The sequence below is a fragment of the Phoca vitulina genome, unplaced genomic scaffold (genome assembly GCF_004348235.1).
Source record: "Phoca vitulina isolate PV1807 unplaced genomic scaffold, GSC_HSeal_1.0 scaffold22, whole genome shotgun sequence".
NCBI classification, from domain to species: domain Eukaryota; kingdom Metazoa; phylum Chordata; class Mammalia; order Carnivora; family Phocidae; genus Phoca; species Phoca vitulina.
The window spans coordinates 18,796,921-18,817,529 of record NW_022589725.1 but is presented as its reverse complement, the minus strand read 5'-3'; the positions used below and the strand labels follow the sequence as shown (position 1 = coordinate 18,817,529).

The window sequence follows — 20,609 nt, the reverse complement described above, 5'->3', positions numbered from 1 at the left end:
AGACTTTGTTAACATTTAAAACATCTGTTTGTCAAGAGACTCTATTACGAAAATGAAAAAGCAAACAACAGAATGAGCCAAGACAGGGTCAAAACAAATATTACATTGTGTAAATTGTGTGTGTGTGCGTGTATACATACACACACACACACACACACACAATTCTCTCTCTCAGAGGGATATATATAGATAGATATAGATAGATAGATATATCAAGTATGTACTCCTCCTACAAATCAATAAGAAAAAGATTTCCCAGTAGAGATGTGGGCAAAGGACTTGAGCAGACACTTCACAAAAGATATCAAAATGGTCAAAAAACATATGAAAAGTAGCCCAAGTTCATTAATCATCAAAGAAATTAAAATTAAACCCCCACAATACACAATACACCCACTAGAACAGCTGAAAAGAAAAAGACAGAAAATACCACGTACTGATGATGTTGAGCAACTAAAATGCTCATATACTGCTACTATGGCTCACAGGACAATTATTTGGGAAAGCTGAACTACGTATCTATTATCTAGCAACTCCATTGCAAGGTATACCTACATTCAACAGAAATGTATACATACGTTCATTTGAAGACACACAGAAGACTATTTACAACAGTGTCATTCATAATAGCCAAAACATGAAAACAACCCAATACCCATCAGAGTAGAATAGGTAAATTGCATAATCACACCATGGAATACTATACAGCAATGAAAATAAACAATGCTACACAGGACAGCATGGATGAATCTTCTAAACATAAGATTGAATGAGAGAAGCCAGATTTTTTTAAGTAAATACTATATGATTCCAATTGTATAAAATTTAAAAACAGGCAAAACTAATTTATAGTGTTAGAAGTTAGGGTGTCCCGCAAGAGGAGATAGTTGTTGGAAGTGCAAAATAAGTTTCTGGAATGTTAATAATATTCTATTTCTTGATCTGGGTGCTACACTGGGTGTTACACAGATGTACTCTCTTTGTGAATTCAGTAAGCTGATTTTTTAAAATTTTTATTTGGATTACTTCAAGCTGAGCTTGTAAGATAACTATTTGATATTTCATTGTGGTGAATCTAGGTTCATTTTAGAAGGTGATCACCATTTCCTAGCATTCGCTGTACCAGGTTGTCCCTCATTTGTGTTTCTTTCACATAAATATTGATTTCATCACCAGCCAGATGTTATGGTAACAAGAGTAAAGCAAATACAGGGGTACTAGTAATAAGGAAAAGCCATACTTTACCAATGTAGTTATCATTTCCAGTACTCTTCATTTTTTTGAGTAGATTCAGATGTCTGTCTGGTATAATTTTTCTTCTCACTGAAGGATTTTACCACTTCTTATAATGATAAGTCTTCTGTGATGAATTATTTCAACTTTTATAAGTCTCAAAAGTCTATTTCACCTTCATTTTGGAAAGTATTTTCAACAGCTTTAGGATTTGGGGTTAACAATTTCTTTTTTCTCTAAGTACTTTAAAAGTGCTTCACCACTGCCTTATTTGCATTGCTTCTGATGAGAAATATGTCATCTTCATCTCTGTTCCTCTGTACATAATGTGAACTTTTACCCTTGGTTGCTTTTAAGATTTTCTCTTTACCACTAGATTTTCGATTATGATGTGCTTTGGTGTAGTTTTCTTCAAATTCCTTGTGCTTGGAGTTTGTTAATCTTCTTGGATTTGTGGGTTTACAGTTTTCATACAATTTAGAAAATGTAGGCCATTATTCATTCAAATATTTTTTCTGTTCCAATCCTCTCTACTTTCCCTTATGGCTCCAATTACACATATACTAAGCCATTTGAAGTTGTCCTACAGTTCCCTGACATTTTCCTTTTTAAAAAAATTTGTTTCCTTTCAGAAAATGTCATTATTATAGTAGTTTCCAAGTTTACTACTCTTTTCTTCGGAGATGTCTAATTTGTCATGGACCCAATCCAGTGTATTTTTCACCTCACACATTGTAGTTTCAGCTCTGATAGTTTGGCTTGGGAATTTTTCTTTATGTCTGTCACGTCTCTAACTTTTTCAACTTATGTATTAATAGTTACAATAACGCTTTTAAGGTCTTTGTCCACTACTTCTATCACCTGTGTTAATTTCCACTGATTGATTTTTCTCATTATGGGTCATATTTTCCTGCTTTTTGCATGTCTGTAATCATTGACATGGATGCCAGAGACTGTGATTGCTACTTTTTTAGACTCTGGGTATTGTTGTGTTTCTGTAAATATTTTTTAGCTTTGGTTTGGAATGCAGTTAAATTTCTAAGAAACAGTTTGATCTTGTTAAGTCTTGTTTAAGATTCATTAGCTGGAACCAGAGCCATGTTTAGTCTATGGCTAATTATTCTCCCACTATTAAGTCAGATCTTTCTGAGTAAATTACTACACACACACACACACACACACACTGATACATGTATAAGCAGGCAAAAATTCAAAATAATATGCAAGAAAGTATAAAAAGGGACTTTCTGGGGTGCCTGGGTGGCACAGTCAGTTAAGTGTCCTGACTCTTAGTTTCGGCTCAGGTCATGATCTCAGGGTTGTGGGATCAAGCCCCGCATAGGGCTCTGCACAGTCTGCTTGAGATTCTCTCCCTCTGTCCCTCCCCCCTAAAACAAATAAATAAATAAATCTGAGAAAAAATGGGGGGCTTTCTTTAGGATTGGCAGTGGTAGGAGACTCATTTTTCATTGTACTTTGAACTGAATTCTTAGCCATGTGATTATCTAATAACAAAAATTATCAGGAAAAAGTACTGCCTATTTTTCCATTGTCTCATAACAACAGTACACGTAATACATATTTTGCTGTAAGTATAACACATGCTAGTTTATTAGATTATATCTAGAAGTCACTATCCCAACTGGCATTAGCTGTGCTTAATTCCATTCTTATTATGTCTGTTCTTCAGTTGCCCAGACATATGCAAAGGAACTTTTCTTAGAGGACAAAGCTCCAAGTCAGTCAGCAAGAATATATATAGTTCCTAAATCATTATTAATGCTAACCTATGGTAATGTTTCTGTTTGGGGTAGATGTGAAATAAGTCAGTTTAAATGAAGAAACGAAGAATTTCTTCAGTATCCCTTTGTATGTCATTTTCATTTTGGCTTAGTATCCTACCACTATGATTGGTTGTTCATGGGACATGCATCCTCTGAGTTTAAAAACCTTGGGTGAAAATGAAGATTTCTAAGGTCCCTTAGCTCAGTTATCTGGTGCCTGTCTGATTCCTGTAAATATTTAGGCCCGACAGGCCTGCAATGAAATATAAAGGATTAAAACAGTGCTAGTGGTCAAAGGGCAGGCCCAAGGATCAGGTCAAGATAAATATTTCACATATGGTGAACCACAGCTCTTAGTAATCTTTATCACACAATTTGGCACTGAATTCTCTCTCCCTTCCATTGCTCTCTAGTTTTATCATGGATGTGTGTCTTCTTTTGATCTAGAGCAGAGAAATCTTATTTCATGTTTCTCTAGTGTCTGTCCTTATAACTCTGTGCCAAACAGTAGACACTGAATATATGCCATAAATCTTGACTTCACGATAAAAATATAAAAGTGTCACCAGCCACTTTTACCCAAAAAAAGAGTCCCCTGAGAGGCAAAAGCTATTTATATCTAGTATCTCTAGGTATGACTGGCTTGGTCTGCTGGGAGGAAACTAAAAGAAGACCTCAATCAACCAATCAATCAAATCAATCCGAACAGAAAGAAGAAAAAAGGCAAAAAGAAAAAAAGAGAGAGAGAGAGAAATGAGGGAATGCTTTTTGTGGAGAGAAGTAGTATAGCTCCTGGCAGTTGCCTCATTGCCTAAGACCAAGATTCCAGCCTTGCTGGGAACTCAACAGTGCAGGCATCCTCCACCAGGATGGAGACCTTCCATGAGGTTCAATTACAGGCAGAATTTCTTGGAGGCAGAAAATTACTATAAAAGTGCTAGGGACTAGGAAAGCTACCAAGGACCCATCTTACTGTTATTTACATTTTTCAACCCTATATACTAAAAAAATTTTAGCCCAAAGAAAGTAAAATGTAAGAAATCAGCACACAGATGTGAAAGCCCAGTATAGAGTTAGGGAAAACCAGTTTATGACAACCACCATCACAAAAAGCCACCCAAAATCACAAGGATAAAATTTACATTTTTATTTTTGGAATAACTGGTCCTTTTCATTTTGTTTTCTGAGAGGGCACCCTTCTGCCCTGCGGTTATCTGATTAGCTAATATCTAAAGTATCTAATAAGGAATATTTGCTATGGATTAACTACCTTGTTGTCAATGTATTTTCCTGCAGAAAACTGGGGACATTTCCTTTATAGTGAAGTATAAATGCAGAAACATCTGTAGGTTGGAAGTGGTTAACATCTGATTCTGCCTGCTTTCAGGTCCCATATTCCCTGGAAGAGTATGTAGTCCATTCCCTCCTCTTATTTTTATTTTTATTTAAATTTAAAAAAATAACCTCTCTCTTCCATAGCATTCTACCCCATATTTCTGAATAAAACAGAAAGTAGGTATTAACAAGAAAGACTGGGAAATATTTTTAAATGCCTTCTTTAAATAAGCAAGGATTATGCAATAAGTGGGCTAGCATTTCTTGAGGGTTTTTTTCATACTTGCTCACTGATAGAGAGTAATTATACAACAGGTTCATAACTCAAGAAGGTGTAGTGGCTATGCCTCTAGACCCAGGTCTAGCTCATTTTGACTTCCAGGTGCTAACTGATGGGAACAGTGTGTGTGTGCAGCTCCAAGGAAAAGAGCTCCATGGAGGAGTCCACACAGCTGGACACCCTAGGCTGTGGGCAGGAATGACTCAAAATTATTTCAGGCAGAAAGGGAGGATGGAAAAGATAATGAAGTGGATGCTGGGATGTGTCTGTAGACTGGGAAAGACTGTGGTCATCTAGAAGATGGGGTTTAAAACTTCATGTCCCAGATGCTGATGACCACCAGCAGAAGTGATCACTCAGGGCAATAGGGCATAAGGGAAAATTACATAGTGTAGGATTCACAGGATATTTTTGTACAAATGAAATCCAGTTAAGATCAACAGCAATGATGGTCTTAATAGGAAAAAAAAAGAGTAATGCAAAATTAACCTGAGAGATGTCTTTTATCTGATTACAGTGAAACTCCTAACCAAGAATAAATCTTCTGTCTTCTGGATCTCATCCCATCCCTCTACAATCTGTATTTTTTTAACAGCTTTGAGATATAACTCCCATACTCATCCATTGAAAGTGTACAATTAATGTTTTTAGTACATGCACAGAGTTGTGCAAATATCAGCACAATCTAATTTTAAAATACTTCATCACTCCAAACAAGAAACCCCATATCCACTGGCAATCACTCCATCAAAGAACAACAAAAAAATGCTTAGGAATAAAACTGTGATTTTACAAAACAGAAATAATAGAAGAACTTGAGGAAATTTCAAAGACTATAAAGCAAAATAAAAGTGGAAGTTATCAGTGAAAAGAAATAGAGAGGTCCAATGGCCAACAAATGAGTCCCATAAATATAAGACAGAGAAAGTGGTAAAAGGAAATTTTCAAATAAACAATGGGAAATTCCCTTGGGTTGAAGAAAAACTGAAGATTGAGAAATGCCAATGAGCCCCCAAGGAAAATAAATGAGCAACCCCCACACCCCCAAAAAGCCCTCATTTAGATATATCTTCAAGAAATTTCAGCACATCAATTAAAAAAAAAAAAAGGTTCTAAAAGCTCCCACATAGGTAAAAACACCCAGATCACACACAGTATAAATAAACATCCTGAATAATAAAAAATACTGGGGCAATGCCTTCAAGCCCCAAGGTTAAATGACTTTTGATCTGGAATTCAACAGTCAATCTTGTTATCAGTTGAGTGTGAGAGCAGAACAAAGACATTTTAATGCATGCAAAACATTTAAGAAAACAGCCTCCATGGTCCTTTCCTAGGAAATTACTTAAGGGCCAGAAAATCCACAAAGAGAATATGGAATCCAAGAAACTATGGGACAATCCTGGAGAGGAGTCAGGAGAGAGAGGAGGTAACATGATGAAATCTGAGCAGACCTAGAAAGAAATTTAAAAATTAAAAAATTGAAAAGGAAAAAGAGGGAATGAAAAAGGAGAGAAGGGAGGGAAGAGAGACTAAATGAGAAAGAGAAGCCCTATAATATTCGGATATCCTGTATAATTAAAAATTTGCATTAATTTAGACATATTATAAAGACATGTTCTCAAAAAACCACTAAAGAAATTTAGAAATGTTAAGAAAAACAAAACACTGAATAAAATAATTATTACAATATTAAAAAAAATCTTTAGCTTTTTCGCATCGGGTTTGCTGCCAGAACACAGGTGTCATGAAAACCACCACTCAACTTAAACCAAAACGGGAAAGGAAAAGACTCACATCAACATCGTCATCATTGGACACGTAGATTCGGGCAAGTCTACCACTACTGGTCATCTGATCTACAAATGTGGCGGGATCAACAAATGTTATTGAAAAATTTGAGAAGGAGGCTGCTGAGACGGGAAAGGGCTCCTTCAAGTATGCCTGGGTCTTGGATAAACTGAAAGCTGAATGTGAACGTGGTATCACCATTGATATCTCCCTGTGGAAATTCGAGACCAGCAAGTATTAGGTGACCATCACTGATGCCCCAGGACACAGAGACTTTATCAAAAACATGATTACAGGCACATCTCAGGCTGACTGTGCTGTCCTGATTGTTGCTGCTGGTGTTGGTGAATTTGAAGCTGGTATCTCCAAGAATGGGCAGACCCGTGAGCATGCCCTTCTGGCTTACACACTGGGTGTAAAACAACTAATTGTTGGTGTTAACAAGATGGATTCCACTGAGCCACCCTACAGCCAGAAGAGATATGAGGAAATCGTTAAGGAAGTCAGCACCTTCATTAAGAAAATTGGCGACAACCCCGATACAGTAGCATTTGTGCCAATTTCTGTTTGGAATGGTGACATGCTGGAGCCAAGTGCTAACATGCCTTGGTTCAAGGGATAGAAAGTCACCCATAAAGATGGGAATGCCAGTGGAACCACACTGCTTGAAGCTCTGGATTGCATTCTGCCACCAACTTGTCCAACTGACAAGCCCTTGTATCTGCCTCTCCAGGACGTCTACAAAATTGGTGGTACTGGTACTGTCCCTGTGGGCTGAGTGGAGACCAGTGTCTTTTTTTTTTTTTTTAGTTTTTTTTTTAATTTATTTATTGAGAGAGATAACGATAGAGAGAGAGCATGAGAGGGGGGACAGTCAGAGGGAGAAGCAGACTCCCCGATGAGCAGGGAGCCCGATGCGGGACTCGATCCCGGGACTCCAGGATCATGACCCGAGCCGAAGGCAATTGCCTAAACAACTGAGCCACCCAGGCGCCCGAGACTGGTGTTCTTAAACCTGGCATGGGGTCACCTTTGCTCCAGTCAACGTTACAACTGAAGTCTGTTGAAATGCACCATGAAGCTTTGAGTGAGGCTCTTCTTGGGGACAACGTGGGCTTCAATGTGAAGAACGTATCTGTCAAAGATGTTCATCATGGCAATATGGCTGGTGACAGCAAAAATGACCCACCAATGGAAGCAGCTGGCTTCACGGCTCAGGTGATTACCCTGAACCATCCAGGCCAAATCAGTGCTGGATATGCACCTGTGCTGGATTGTCACACAGCTCACATTGCTTGCAAGTTTGCTGAGCTGAAGAAGAAGACAGATCGTCATTCTGGAAAAAAGCTGGAAGATACTCCCAAGTTCTTGAAATCTGGTGATGCTGCCATTGTTGATATGGTTCCTGGCAAGCCTATGTGTGTTGAGAACTTCTCTGACTATCCTCCTCTGGGCCGTTTTGCTGTTCGTGACATGAGACAGACGCTTGCTGTGGGTGTCATCAAAGCAGTGGACAAGAAGGCAGCTGGAGCTGGCAAGGTCACCAAGTCTGCCCAGAAAGCTCAGAAGCCTAAATGAATATATTCTCCAATACCTGCCACCCCAGTCTTAATCAGTGGTGGAAGAACGGTCTCAGAACCGTTTGTGTCAATTGGCCATTTAAGTTTAATAGTAAAAGACTGGTTAATGATAACAATGCACCGTAAAACCTTTAGAAGGAAAGGAGAATGTTTTGTGGGCCATTTGTGTGTGTGTGTGTGTGTGTGTGTGTGTGTGTGTGTGTGTGTGTGTCAGTTTTAAGTTATTAGTTTTTAAAATCAGTACTTTTTAATGGAAACAACTTGACCAAAAATCTGTCACAGAATGTTGAGACCCATTAAAACAAAAGTTTAATGAGGAAAAAAAAAACTTTAAGGGGGGGATTTTCACTAATTAAAGGAAATAATATATATTTGGTCTTGATGTTAAGACTATTCTCCTTGGGGCACCTGGCTGGCTCAGTCTGTGGGGCATGCAACTCAATCACAGGATTGTGAGTTTGAGCCCCACTTTGGGGGTAGAGATTATTTTAAAAATAAAAGTAATATAACCTTTTAAAAGAGAATATTCTCCTTAAAGTGACCCAATCGTAATGCAAGTTCTGAGATCCTGAATACATGGAAATGTATTTGCTGTCACACTTGAATTATGTTCCACACATATAATGGAATTATAGTTTAGTTACATGCAGCCTATATGCAAAGCAACAGCTTTTCTTAGATCTCTGAGGTCATCTTTCTATTTTCTCTTCAAGTTCTCATCTATTTCATGCATTATTTGTTTCACCCAGCATCAGCTGTGTCATTCGTTCAACTGTTTTTCAGAAGTCCCATCACCAGCAACCATTTGTGTTGTATTTGTCACCCGTATGTGAAGTGAGACTTGTAAAACATAGGATTTTAGCTGAGTACATTACCACCCTCAATAATACAAGACTTCTATTAGTAAAGAGGAAAGGGAAATGACTATCATTTAGGCAGCTAGTAGTCTACCCATCTATATGCCACAAAATTAACTACACAGCTAGTTATAGTTTTTGAAATTATATATGCTCATATATATGTCTGGATCTTTTCTAATAGGTTCAGGATCAATTACCATTCAGTGACAGTGTCTCAGTGGCTTTCACATAATCCTTAAAATAATTCTGTGAACTAAAGATTCTCATCAGTTTGCAGATTAAAATACAGAAGTTTAGCATGATAAAAGAACTTGCCCAAGGCTGTAAGACTAGGAAATAACGGAATTAGGACTCAAATGCAGATCACGGAGATTCTGATTTCAGGGTTATTTCCATGCTATCACCTCCTCCAGTAACCCTTCCTGCCACAGGTTAAATTTCCTTCTCAGATTCTGTCTTCAATGGAAAATTATATACATTTACATCCAAATGCCACCTCATCTGCCTGCCTTAGTTAGCTCAAGCCCATTAGCTAAAATAGAAAATGTTCATCAATTTTACCCAATATTAAGAAAAACAACCTAAAGGGCCATATATCAAAATGTAGAACAATATCCAGTCATAAGTACAACAGACCTAAAGCTATGTCCTACAGCACAGAGAAATGTAGGAAGTGAACACTTTATTTCTACTGACGTAAATATCCTCTGCAATTCACTCATTTTTTATTCATTTTTTCAACATGTACCACCAATAAGGTGAATCTTTGTTTTGAAAAAGCAGCCAGATATAATGCAGCATGTCTCAAAAGTTTCTATAAATATAGACTGAATGCATAGAGATTGAATTCCTTGCTCTTTAGTACCCAGAAGCATCTGAGTACTCACATTTCATGAACACAACTTTCTTTGAAGCATTCCAATTTTTAATACAAAAATCAAATAAAATAGTCATGCATGGTGCAGCTGGAGGGGAACATTAATTAAAGAAGCATATTTGTTGCAGCAGAATCCAACCTCAGAACAGCTGTCTGTGAAGTCTGCTCCAAGACAGATCTAGATTCTAAATACAAGATGAGCACAACAAAATATGGAAGACAGGGTAAGATCTTAAGGGGGGGAACTAATAATGGAAGACTACCAGAAACCTGATCTCTTCAGAGGAGTAATTAATACTGATTAACACTAAGATCATTAGCAAAAGTGTTAAGCAATTTAAGAGTAATGTCTACGACAAAAGAAACAGATATATTAAGTCCCAAACATTAAACAAAACACTGCATCAGTCCTGTTAGAGATTGCATACAAAAATGAAAGCACAAATATCAAGAAAAGAGAAATTTTAAAACTGAAAACAAGATGTTAGAAAGATCATCAGGGCTCCTCACTTCAGCTCAGGTCATGATCTTGGGGTCCTGGGATCCTGCACTACTCGTCCCTTCTCCCTCTCCCCTCCCCTCTGTACCTGCCCCCAAGCTCGTGCTCTCTCCCTCAAATAAATAGATAAAATCTTTTAAAATTTTTTTTAAAAATGAATAAAAAATTAAAAAATAAAAAGCCAACTTCATCTTCATTGTAATAAGAAAAAGGATACTACCAGAAATGAAAACTACAAAGAGAATATACACCAAAACAGTGATATTTGGATCCTAAGGAGAACGTTCGTGAGGGGGACATAGAACCCTCAGACACTGATCAAGAAACAGGATTCCTGCTTAATAAGGCACAGTACTGGAAGGCCTGTCTCGTGATTCTGTGTTAGTAATGAAATCGAAGTCTGTGGACCGAGCATGGGAAAAGGCAGATAATGTCCCCCAAGAGACCCAACCCGAAACCAAAGAACAGCAGGAGAGGTGAAGTTGAAGGTGAAACAGACATGCCATTTCTAATTGTGTATGACCTGTCCTGGGAACCTAGAGGGACCTTCTGGAGGTGAGGCACTGCCAAGGAGGAGGAGAGAGTCATCCCCAGGTCACAGCACAGGGAGTGTAACTAGATGGGCATTGCTATGAGCCACACAGAGATGGAGAGCGATGTGTTCCCCAGCAAAGAGTATTCTTAAAAAGATTCAGTGAGGAGATACCGAAGAAAACAAATCCAAATAGAAATTTAATGCTGTTTCACCTTCCTACCCATCCTCAAAACACATTTGAAAATAGCCTCACTGTCTCAAAGGGAAGTAATAATGAGAAAAGAACTAGCTATGAATTTATGAATAGAAACTACAAAGCAAAAAGAGGAAAGGAATATAAGTACAGATGAAGCACACAGAGCCTAACAGAAACTATTTAAGGAATTGGACAAACAGATCTCCATACTCAAGCAGATTATAAACATGATTTCAAAAAATTAAGAAGGGTGAAAAATATAGATAAGATATTCAAATAACAGTTCCTCAAAAAGTTGAAAATAGAGCTACCATATGATCCAGCAATTGCACTCCTGGGTATTTACCCCAAAGATACAAAAGTAGGGACCCGAAAGGCTACGTGCACCCCGATGTTTATAGCAGCAATGTCCACAATAGCCAAACTGTGGAAAGAGCCAAGATGTCCATCAACAGATGAATGGATAAAGAACAAGTGGTATATATATACAATGGAATATTATGCAGCCATCAAACGGAATAAGATCTTGCCATTTGCAACGACGTGGATGGAACTGGAGGGTATTATGCTGAGCGAAATAAGTCAAACAGAGAAAGACATGTATCATATGACCTCACTGATATGAGGAATTCTTAATCTCAGGAAACAAACTGAGGGTTGCTGGAGTGGGGGGTGGGGTGGGAGGGATGGGGTGACTGGGTGATGGACACTGGGGAGGGTATGTGTTCTGGTAAGCGCTGTGAATTGTGCAAGACTGTTGAATCTCAGATCTGTACCTCTGAAACAAATAATGCAAGATATGTTAAGAAAGAAAAAAAGAAGAAGAAGAATGTAGCAGGAGGGGAAGAATGAAGGGGGGGAAATCGGAGGGGGAGAAGAACCATGAGAGACAATGGACTCTGAAAAACAAACTGAGGGTTCTAGAGGGGAGGGGGTTGGGAGGATGGGTTAGCCTGGTGATGGGTATTGAGGAGGGCACGTTCTGCATGGAGCACTGGGTGTTATGCACAAACAATGAACCATGGAACACTGTATCTAAAACTAATGATGTAATGTATGGGGATTAACATAACAATAAAAAAATTTTTAAAAAAAAGATATTCAAATAACAGGAGGAAAAAAGATTTTTTAAAAAAATTTTTTTAAAAAGAAGAAATAAAGGGAAAAGAAAATGGAGCTGATACTTTTTAAAAAAAATTTTTTTTTGGAAATTACCCTAAGGGCATACAGCAAATGGAGAACAAGACATTTATTTAAGAAAATCTACTACATCTTGGTAAGAACAGTGAGAATTTGTGGCACTTGAGCCATCACCTGCTACTTCCCTACCTACCCCCAGTTCAATGTGACAAGAAGCTCCACTCCAGCTCACAGGCAAGGTCTATAGTATCTCACACCACTAGGGCTAGCCCATCAGTATTTCTTATTCCCTCCCAATTTCACATTGCAGAGCCTAAATTGCCGGTGAGTTCAGCCAAAGAGTCAGGGGCTCCCCACTTCCCCCAGCCACCAAATCATAGGACAGAGGCTCAATATCAGGCACAGCAGGTGCCTGAGAATACTGGGGACCCAATCACCTTCATCCCGGTTCACGCAGAGCATGAAAGTTCCAGACCAGGAGAAGCTGAGAAGACCAGAGGCTCCTGCTTCTACCTAGTGCCCTGCTGATGAATCAGGAATGCCATCCTAAGAAAAAAGACTGTCCCCACCACCCGCTCTGCCGCAACGGCTCAGAGATTTTGCCCAGGGGAGATGCTGGCCATAAGAATAGAGAGGTTCTATGCTCTACTCAAAAAAAAACCTAACATTACTTGAAACAAAGTATAGGGAAGTTCAAGCCTCTCCAAACACTCTTCACAACAGTGGAGATTTTGGTAGTAAATAATTCAGAGGAGGCTAAGAGCTCCACAAAAGCAACAAGCTAAATTAGAGGTCAGCTAGATTACCAGATAGAACCAGGGAAAGAGATAGCTAAGGAGAGCCCTCCTATGGTCAGAACAAACCTCAAAGACTGGCAAGACTGGCATAAAACTACCCCTGAAAATGTGTCCAAAACTAATTGGATACGGTTGTAGTGCAATCTATGCCCCAGGGCATTGCTGAAAACAAAACAGCAATCCCTCCAACTAGAGGAGCTATCAGGTGGGCGTGCCCTCTGTGGAGTAACACCAGAAGCTTCACACTGGGAGTGAGGGGAACAGACTTCACTACCACAGTCCAGACCAGTCACCGAACAAATAAACAAGCAAACAACAACCACCACCGTGGAGGGGGCAATCAATAGCCTAAGTTGCTAAAATATATTCTCGAAAATGCCCAGTTTTTAACAACAACAACAAAATTATGAAACATTCAAAGAAACAGGAATGTTTCTTTTTATGTGCCCCATATACAGGGAGGAAAAAAGCAGACAATAGAAACTGCATGCAACTGGGTGTTATACGCAAACAATGAATCATGGAACACTACATCAAAAACTAATGATGTACTATATGGTGATTAACATAACATAATAAAATAAAATAAAATAAAATAAAATAAAATAAAATAAAATAAAAAGAAACTGCATGCAAAAGGGAAGGGCCCAGATGTCTGACTTGACAAGGACTTTAAAAGTTACTATAAATATGTTTCAAAAAAGAAATATAGATACATTAACAATGTTGAAAGCCACAGTTCAGGAAATAAAAAATACCAAAAAATCATAATTTTTAAAAAAAACTATGGGCATACAGGACAACTTGATGAAATCACACAGAACTAAAAGATTAAAAAATAATAAAAGACAGACAAGAGGTTTTACCATACATACATAACTAAATTCTCTGAAGAATAAGAAAAAGGCAAACAAAAAAAATGAACAGAAATAGGAGAAAAGTTGCCTGAAATAAAGTAGATGTGAATCTTCTGTTTAAAAAAGAATTGTCATGTTTCAAGAAAAACTAACAGAAGCAACACCAGTCGTATGTGGTACAGTTACTGAACTTAAAGGAAAATAAAATGATCATATGGATAGTCACATTCTCTGAGTGAGAGAAAAATATAGTTTAACAATAAAGGTATTACTCATAAAACCCTTCAATTTGAAAATTTCAAAATAATTGTTTTTTAAAGATTTTATTTATTTGGCAGAGAGAGAGCACAGCAGGGGACCAGCAGGCAGAGGGAGAGGGAGAAGTAGGCTTCCCGAGCAAGGAGCCTGATGTGGGGCTGGACCCTGGGATCATGACCTGAGCTGAAGGCAGATGCATAACGACAGAGCCACCCAGGCACCCCTGAAAATTTCAAAATAATTTGTAAGTAACTTAAGATAAAGAGGAACTTATAACTGAATTTCTAGGTATTGGCATAAGAATAGACAATGATCAATGAAATGGAATGAAGTTCGCAGAAATAAACCCATACATCTATAGACAATTGATTTTCTACAAGGGTGCACGACTATTCAATGGGGAAAAGAATATTCTCTTCCACAAATAATGCTGGGACAACTCAATATCCAAATGCAAAAGAATGAAGTCTTTACCCTCACACTCTATGTAAAAATTAACTCAAAATGGATTATACCTATATATAAGAGTTAAAAGGACAAAACTGTTAGAAGAAAGCAGGGTCAATCTTCCAGACTTTGGATTTGGCAATGGTTTCTTAAACAGAACACCAAAAGCATAGGCCAAAAAAAGAAAGAAAGAAAGAAACTGGACTTCATCAGAATTAAAAACTTTTGTCCATCAAAAAGAAAACTCACGTAACGAGAGGGAGTATTTTAAAACAATATATCTAGTAAAGGTCTAGTTTCCAGAGAATAAAAAGGACTCTTAAAACTCAACAATTAAAAAAAAAAAAAGCCAAAGAACCTAATTTAACAGTGGGCAAAGGACCTGACTAGACATTTCTCCAAAGAAGATACAAATGGTCAATAAGCTCGTGAAAAGATGTTCAACATTACTGGTCATGAGGGAAATGGAAATCACACCCACAACGAGATACCACTTCACACACATTAGGATGGCTAGAATAAAGCAGACAATAACAAGTGTTGATGAGGATGTGGGGAAACTGAAACCCTCATACATTTACTAGTGGGAATGTAAAGTGGTATACCCTCTGTGAAAACAGTTTGGGGGTTCCTCAGTAAGTTAAACAGAGACTTGCCATATGACTCAGCAATTCTACTTCAAAAGAATTGAAAACAGATGTTCAAACAAAAACTTTTATATGAATATTAATAGAAGTACTATTCACAATAGCCAAAAGGTAGAAAAGCCCAAGTGTCCATTATTGGACTGATGAATGGGTAAACAAAATGTAATATTCATACAATAGAATATTATTCAGCTATAAAAGGGAATGAAGTTCAGATACATGCTACAACATGGATGAACCTTGAAAACATTAGGTTAAGTGAAAAAAATTAAGACACAAAACGCCACATATTGTATGATTCCATTTATATGAAATATCCAGAATTAAGGGACATCCATTGAGGTCAGAAGGAAAGTGAGAGAAGACTAGACAAATTTCCATGTTCCATTTTGTCTACATAATCAGACATTTGGAGTAGTTTGTACAAAAGATCCCTTCCAGGACGAGCATTTGTCATCATTCTGTACATTAGTACCATCACCATTAACAAGTCTTTTTTTCTTTCTTTCTTTTAAGAAATTAAGATCACCTCACATAGGAGTTCCATTTTATACTCTTAGCCTCAAAGAAACATTGGAGGTGTGGGCAGACCACAAATATGAATCTCATCCATTGTTAGGTGATCATGAGGTAGAGTAGTTGGTAATTTTTCTCATATGGTTTCTCCTTCTTCCCCCATGCAAGTGCTTCAATCTCTAAGAAACTTGCCTTCTTAAAAAAAAAAAAAAACTTGCCTTCTTTCTCTTGATACTTTTCTTTACTCCCTAACTGCTTGAATATAATGGAAATATGAGCCTGACTTGAATGGTGAAAAAAGTCACTGTTGCCAAAAAAAAAAAAAAAAAAATCACTCTTGCTTGGTTTATGCACTTAATAGCATAGAAATGCAAAAGGGAAAACTGATAAGCTAACACGTTTTAGTTAAATCAGAAAGTCCATTTTCACCAATTCTACTCTTATGAGGTCTGTCCCCATGGGTTGCAGATCTTATAATCCAACAAACACCTAGCCTGGTACAAAGATAGCTCTGGATTTAGTCAAAGGAGACGGTGTGCCTCTACTTCATCCCCAAATTATCAAAGTCTCAACCAAGAGGTTGGCTTTGGTCAAACACAGAATGTTCACTTTTGCTGCCTCCCAGGAAAATGACCTAGTTTGTATTTGTGATGAGGCTGTGGAAAGAGCCTGTGGCTTCTCCCCTTTTACTTTTCAAAGGCTCTCTGACACTGACCAGGCTCTACAATAGCGCTCAGTTCCAACCCGTTAGATCTGAGACAACTTTACAAAGCCACATGAGGAAGACAGAGAACAACAGTCCCAGTTTCCCTTTTGCTCTGTGGACAAAATAAAATAGAATCATCTCAGAGGGTGGAAAAACCACATGAACTCGGACTGCTCAAATGATCCAGCGCATCCCAGACGACCTGAAACCAACAAGCATCATGCAACACTGGTTATTTATAAGACACAGTCAGGTCAGAAAAAAAGCAACCTAAGCTCATGAAGAAAGCCTGCACCACCGCTGGTGCCAGCCCGGTGCACTGCTCTGCAACGTTCTCGTGCCATTGTTTTGTGATGAATGCACACAGCTCGCGCAGCTTTTCATCGGCTCTTAAATCCACTGCTGCTCAAGCATGAAATATCTTTGGGTTCCATTAAAAAAAAATAAATGTGCTAACAAGCTGTTAAACCACATTTTACAACAAACGCATCAAACTGATGACTTAGCTTCAAAAATATGAACTAACCGGAATAATAAAGGCTTTGTAGAACTTGGATAAATGAAGTGATTACCTCACAGTGAGGGAAATCTGTGGGGCACATCCATGTAATCAAAAAAATAAGTTCCTGGTCCTCAGAGGAGAATTCAAAAACGCTCTGCCTCGCCTCCTGACAGTCCTGAGCCCAAAGGGTTTGGACAGGAGGAAAAACAACACAGGTACAAAAAAAGCAGCGGGCGGGGGTGGGAGAAAGAAAGAAATTCAGTCAGTTCTTTGATTAACAAGACTTCTTGCTGGACTTAAGTACAAACAGCTGCCTGGACTCCAACAGCCAAGCCTAAATCTAAACACTCCACTGTTTACATAACCCAAACTTAATCAAGCAACCATATAATCCACCAATTTAAAGTATCCCTAAGAGTTTCAATGTCATGTTGGTTTTCTCAAAAGCCAGTCCGTCAACAAGCGGTTTTAAAAATGCTAGCGCTTCCAGCCCCATCTCCAGCCTTGCAGCTTCTCCTGCACGGTCATCCTGCAGGGCTGTTCGGGGGAGAATACTTAGATGACTTGGGATTATAAACCATTTCCTGTTATTCTTCTGTTGGCATCGTGCACAGCACTTGTATAATAAATCCAGAATCCAGACTGTCTGTTTTTCCAAGTTTGGTCTGATAGGGTTTAATATGATAGCGATGTTGTTGCTGAGAAGGAAATACCTTTCTTTATTCTCCCTTGGTACTAAATTCCATAGAAGGTGTGCTCTGAGAGAGTCAGCTAAAGGTAATTTTCATGAGGAAAAGGATGAGAAAAGGGAAATTATGAGAAAGATACCAAAAAAGAAAAATGCTCATGAATGTTGAGCTAAATGAGGCTGAAAAGTCAAATGCCAACAGAAGCCAGTGACAGAGCAAAAGTAAGAGAAGCCAGCAGGGCCCCAGTGTGGGGGAATAAATACAGATGCGGACTGGGGTAAATCAGAGTTCATGTACCCCACCTGAAGAAGGTATATGCTACCTAGCTCCAATTCATTTATTAATACCTGTACTGAGCTATAATTCACATACTGTGCATTCAAATTATATAAGCCACTGATTTTTTAGTATAACCACAGATTTATGCAACTATTACCACAATAGCTTTTAGAACATTGTCATCTGCCAAGGAAACCCTGTACCCTTTAAAATCACTCCTCATTTCCCTCCAAACCGCCCCCCCCCACCTTAGCCCTGGACAACCATGCATCCACTTTCTGTATCTATAGATTTGCCTATTCTGGACATTTCATAGAAATGGAACCATATAATATGTGGTCTTTTGTGACTGGTTTCTTTCCCTTAGCATAATGTTTTCAAGGACTCCAACTCATTTTTGCCACATATATGGACCTAATCTGGCCAGATCTTCCAGATTATAAGAGAAGTTGGGAATCTGGATTCTTACCTGAAATTTCCCAATGTTTAAATACTGGCCACAAATTTAAATTAAACACAAACTGTACAGGCTCCCCCTAGGGCAGGCCAAACAAATATATCAACACACTGGATTCACACATGGACCACCATTTTGTTTCTTCTGGGGTTCCTAAGACAAAGGGAGGGAAAAATAAAGAATGAGTCAAGATTAAAGAAAGCAAGAGAGGGTCAAACTCACCCAGGCAAGGAATGAAGACAGGGAGGACTAGAGAGAAGAAATCAGGGACTTCTCAATAGAGATGACCAGATTCAGAAGATGAATCTGGTCAGCAGCCCAAGAAAAGCTCAACAGATTCCTCAAACTTCCACAGCCTCAGCTGGGTTTCTCTTGTTCTGCCCTGGGAGCAAGCCATCTGGGACGTCAGAGAATGAGCTCACTTTGTCACCCTCATAGACCCTGAAAAAACTAACTCAGATTGTCTCTAGAGAGAATTGAGATAATCTAGCACCTTTAATGGGATAATTCATTAAAATACTCATTTGTGTTTCCCATTCTCCCTCCCCACCACAGGCATAATGCAAATACACACAGACACATGCACACCCCTCACACCAGCCAGGCCATTTCTGCGCTCTTGCCTTCAGGGATGCTTAGGTTTATGTGGCAGCTGAAAAGGGAAGTCGTTCCAGATGATCTAATTATCCTTGTAAAACCTAAACTCTTGAAGTAATAATGCTAGATGTTCAGTGCACAGGGGAGAGGAGAGAAGAAAGTTTCTAAATAAGGGAGAAGCCAAAGGAGTGGAGGAAGAAAGATTTCCTCAGACTAGGAAAAGTGGAGCTAGTCGCTGGTTCCAGGAGAAGCCCATATCACCTACACATGCTGAGAGCAACATGGGAAGACTTCAGAGAAGAATGTCTGCTTATCTAGAAGGATAAGGCTGAAGCTGGATACTGGGGTTACTAATGTGGGTAAAGAATTCTCTTAAATTTATCACAGAAGGAGCAAAAGTGTGTTTTTCAAATCCCATGAGGGCTTAGCCAGATGAGGACATCAGCAATGATCTTTACAGCCTGGAATTGAGAGGGCTCTTGGCTCTACTTCTGGATTAATGTACCAAATCCTGGGAAGAAGATTATTTCAATACTACTACAGCTGATTTGTTGGACATCTATTTCTCTAGGAATAGAAATCCCCTTTCCCAGGCCCACCAAATTCAACCCTCTGTCAAGACTGAGTTCTTCATAGGACAACTTTATAGGGCTGGGCAAACTATCTGTGTAAGTTTGGGGAGAGAAACAGTGAACTGAACCATATCTGAAGGCCTGTCACCTTCTACTCAATGACCCTAATAAGTCTGACACTGAGGACACCAGTGATTTTCTTCACTATCTGGGATTTACTGTCTTTAGGAATTTCCTCCTGTAGGTTTGCACTGAGTTTAACTTGGGTAAAATTCAAGGCATTTTAAAGGTGTTTATTGTCTACAAATCATGTGCCAAGATAAGGTCAAGGAAGGCATGAACTCTGCCCCAAGAAAAGTCACAGTGAGACAAGAACTATATACATTTCACTACAATTTGATTAGTGGATATCATTAACACTAGCCAAGTGCTAATAAGGTACATTCCACTAAAAAGAACCTAGGATGTTATCCCCAAATAAAAATCTTACCAAGTAATATTTTAAAGTTTATTAAACTTAACCATTTTTTAATAAGGAAGAATTAGAATTATTACCATAGACAAGTTAAACAAAAAAATAGAATTGAATGAATAGTTGCATATCTTTAAAACATGTAGGTATAGTATATATCTTTATTGTAAGAATATATTGAACATCAGGGGGCCTGGGTGGCTCAGTTGGTTAAGTGTCAGACTCTTGATTTCAGCTCAGGTCATGATCTCAGGGTCGTGAGATCAAGCCCCACGTCGGGCTCCGCACTCAGTGGGGCGTCTGCTTGAGATTATCTCTCTGCCTTTCCCTCTGCTCCTCCCCAGCTCATGTGCTCAGTCTCTCTCTAAAATAAACAAATAAATCTTAAAAAAAAAAAAAAGAATATATTGAACATTGAGTCAACTTAAGTTCATATTGGGTTATAATGGAAATGTCAAGAAATGACAAAATATAGAAATTGCAGAGGCCATAGTCTCTGGAAGCAACAAGTTGTTTTTTTGTTTTTATTTTTGTTTTTTATTAAAGGTTGGAAATTCAAAAGCACCCTCCTAAATAAATCTGGGCCAAAGAAGGAAATCAAAAGTACAATTTATAGTATGATAAAAATGACAGTTTAAATCAGTGAGGGAAGTTATAAGTAAATGGTTCGGGGACATTGATTAACTTTGGAAACACATAACGT

General features: G+C 38.4%; 1 pseudogene; it reads left to right on the top strand.

The window, feature by feature from the left end:
• The window catches only part of LOC116641956, a 34,073-nt pseudogene extending 26,027 nt beyond the window's left edge, over nucleotides 1-8,046 (top strand).
• Nucleotides 8,047-20,609: the final 12,563 nt, after the last annotated feature.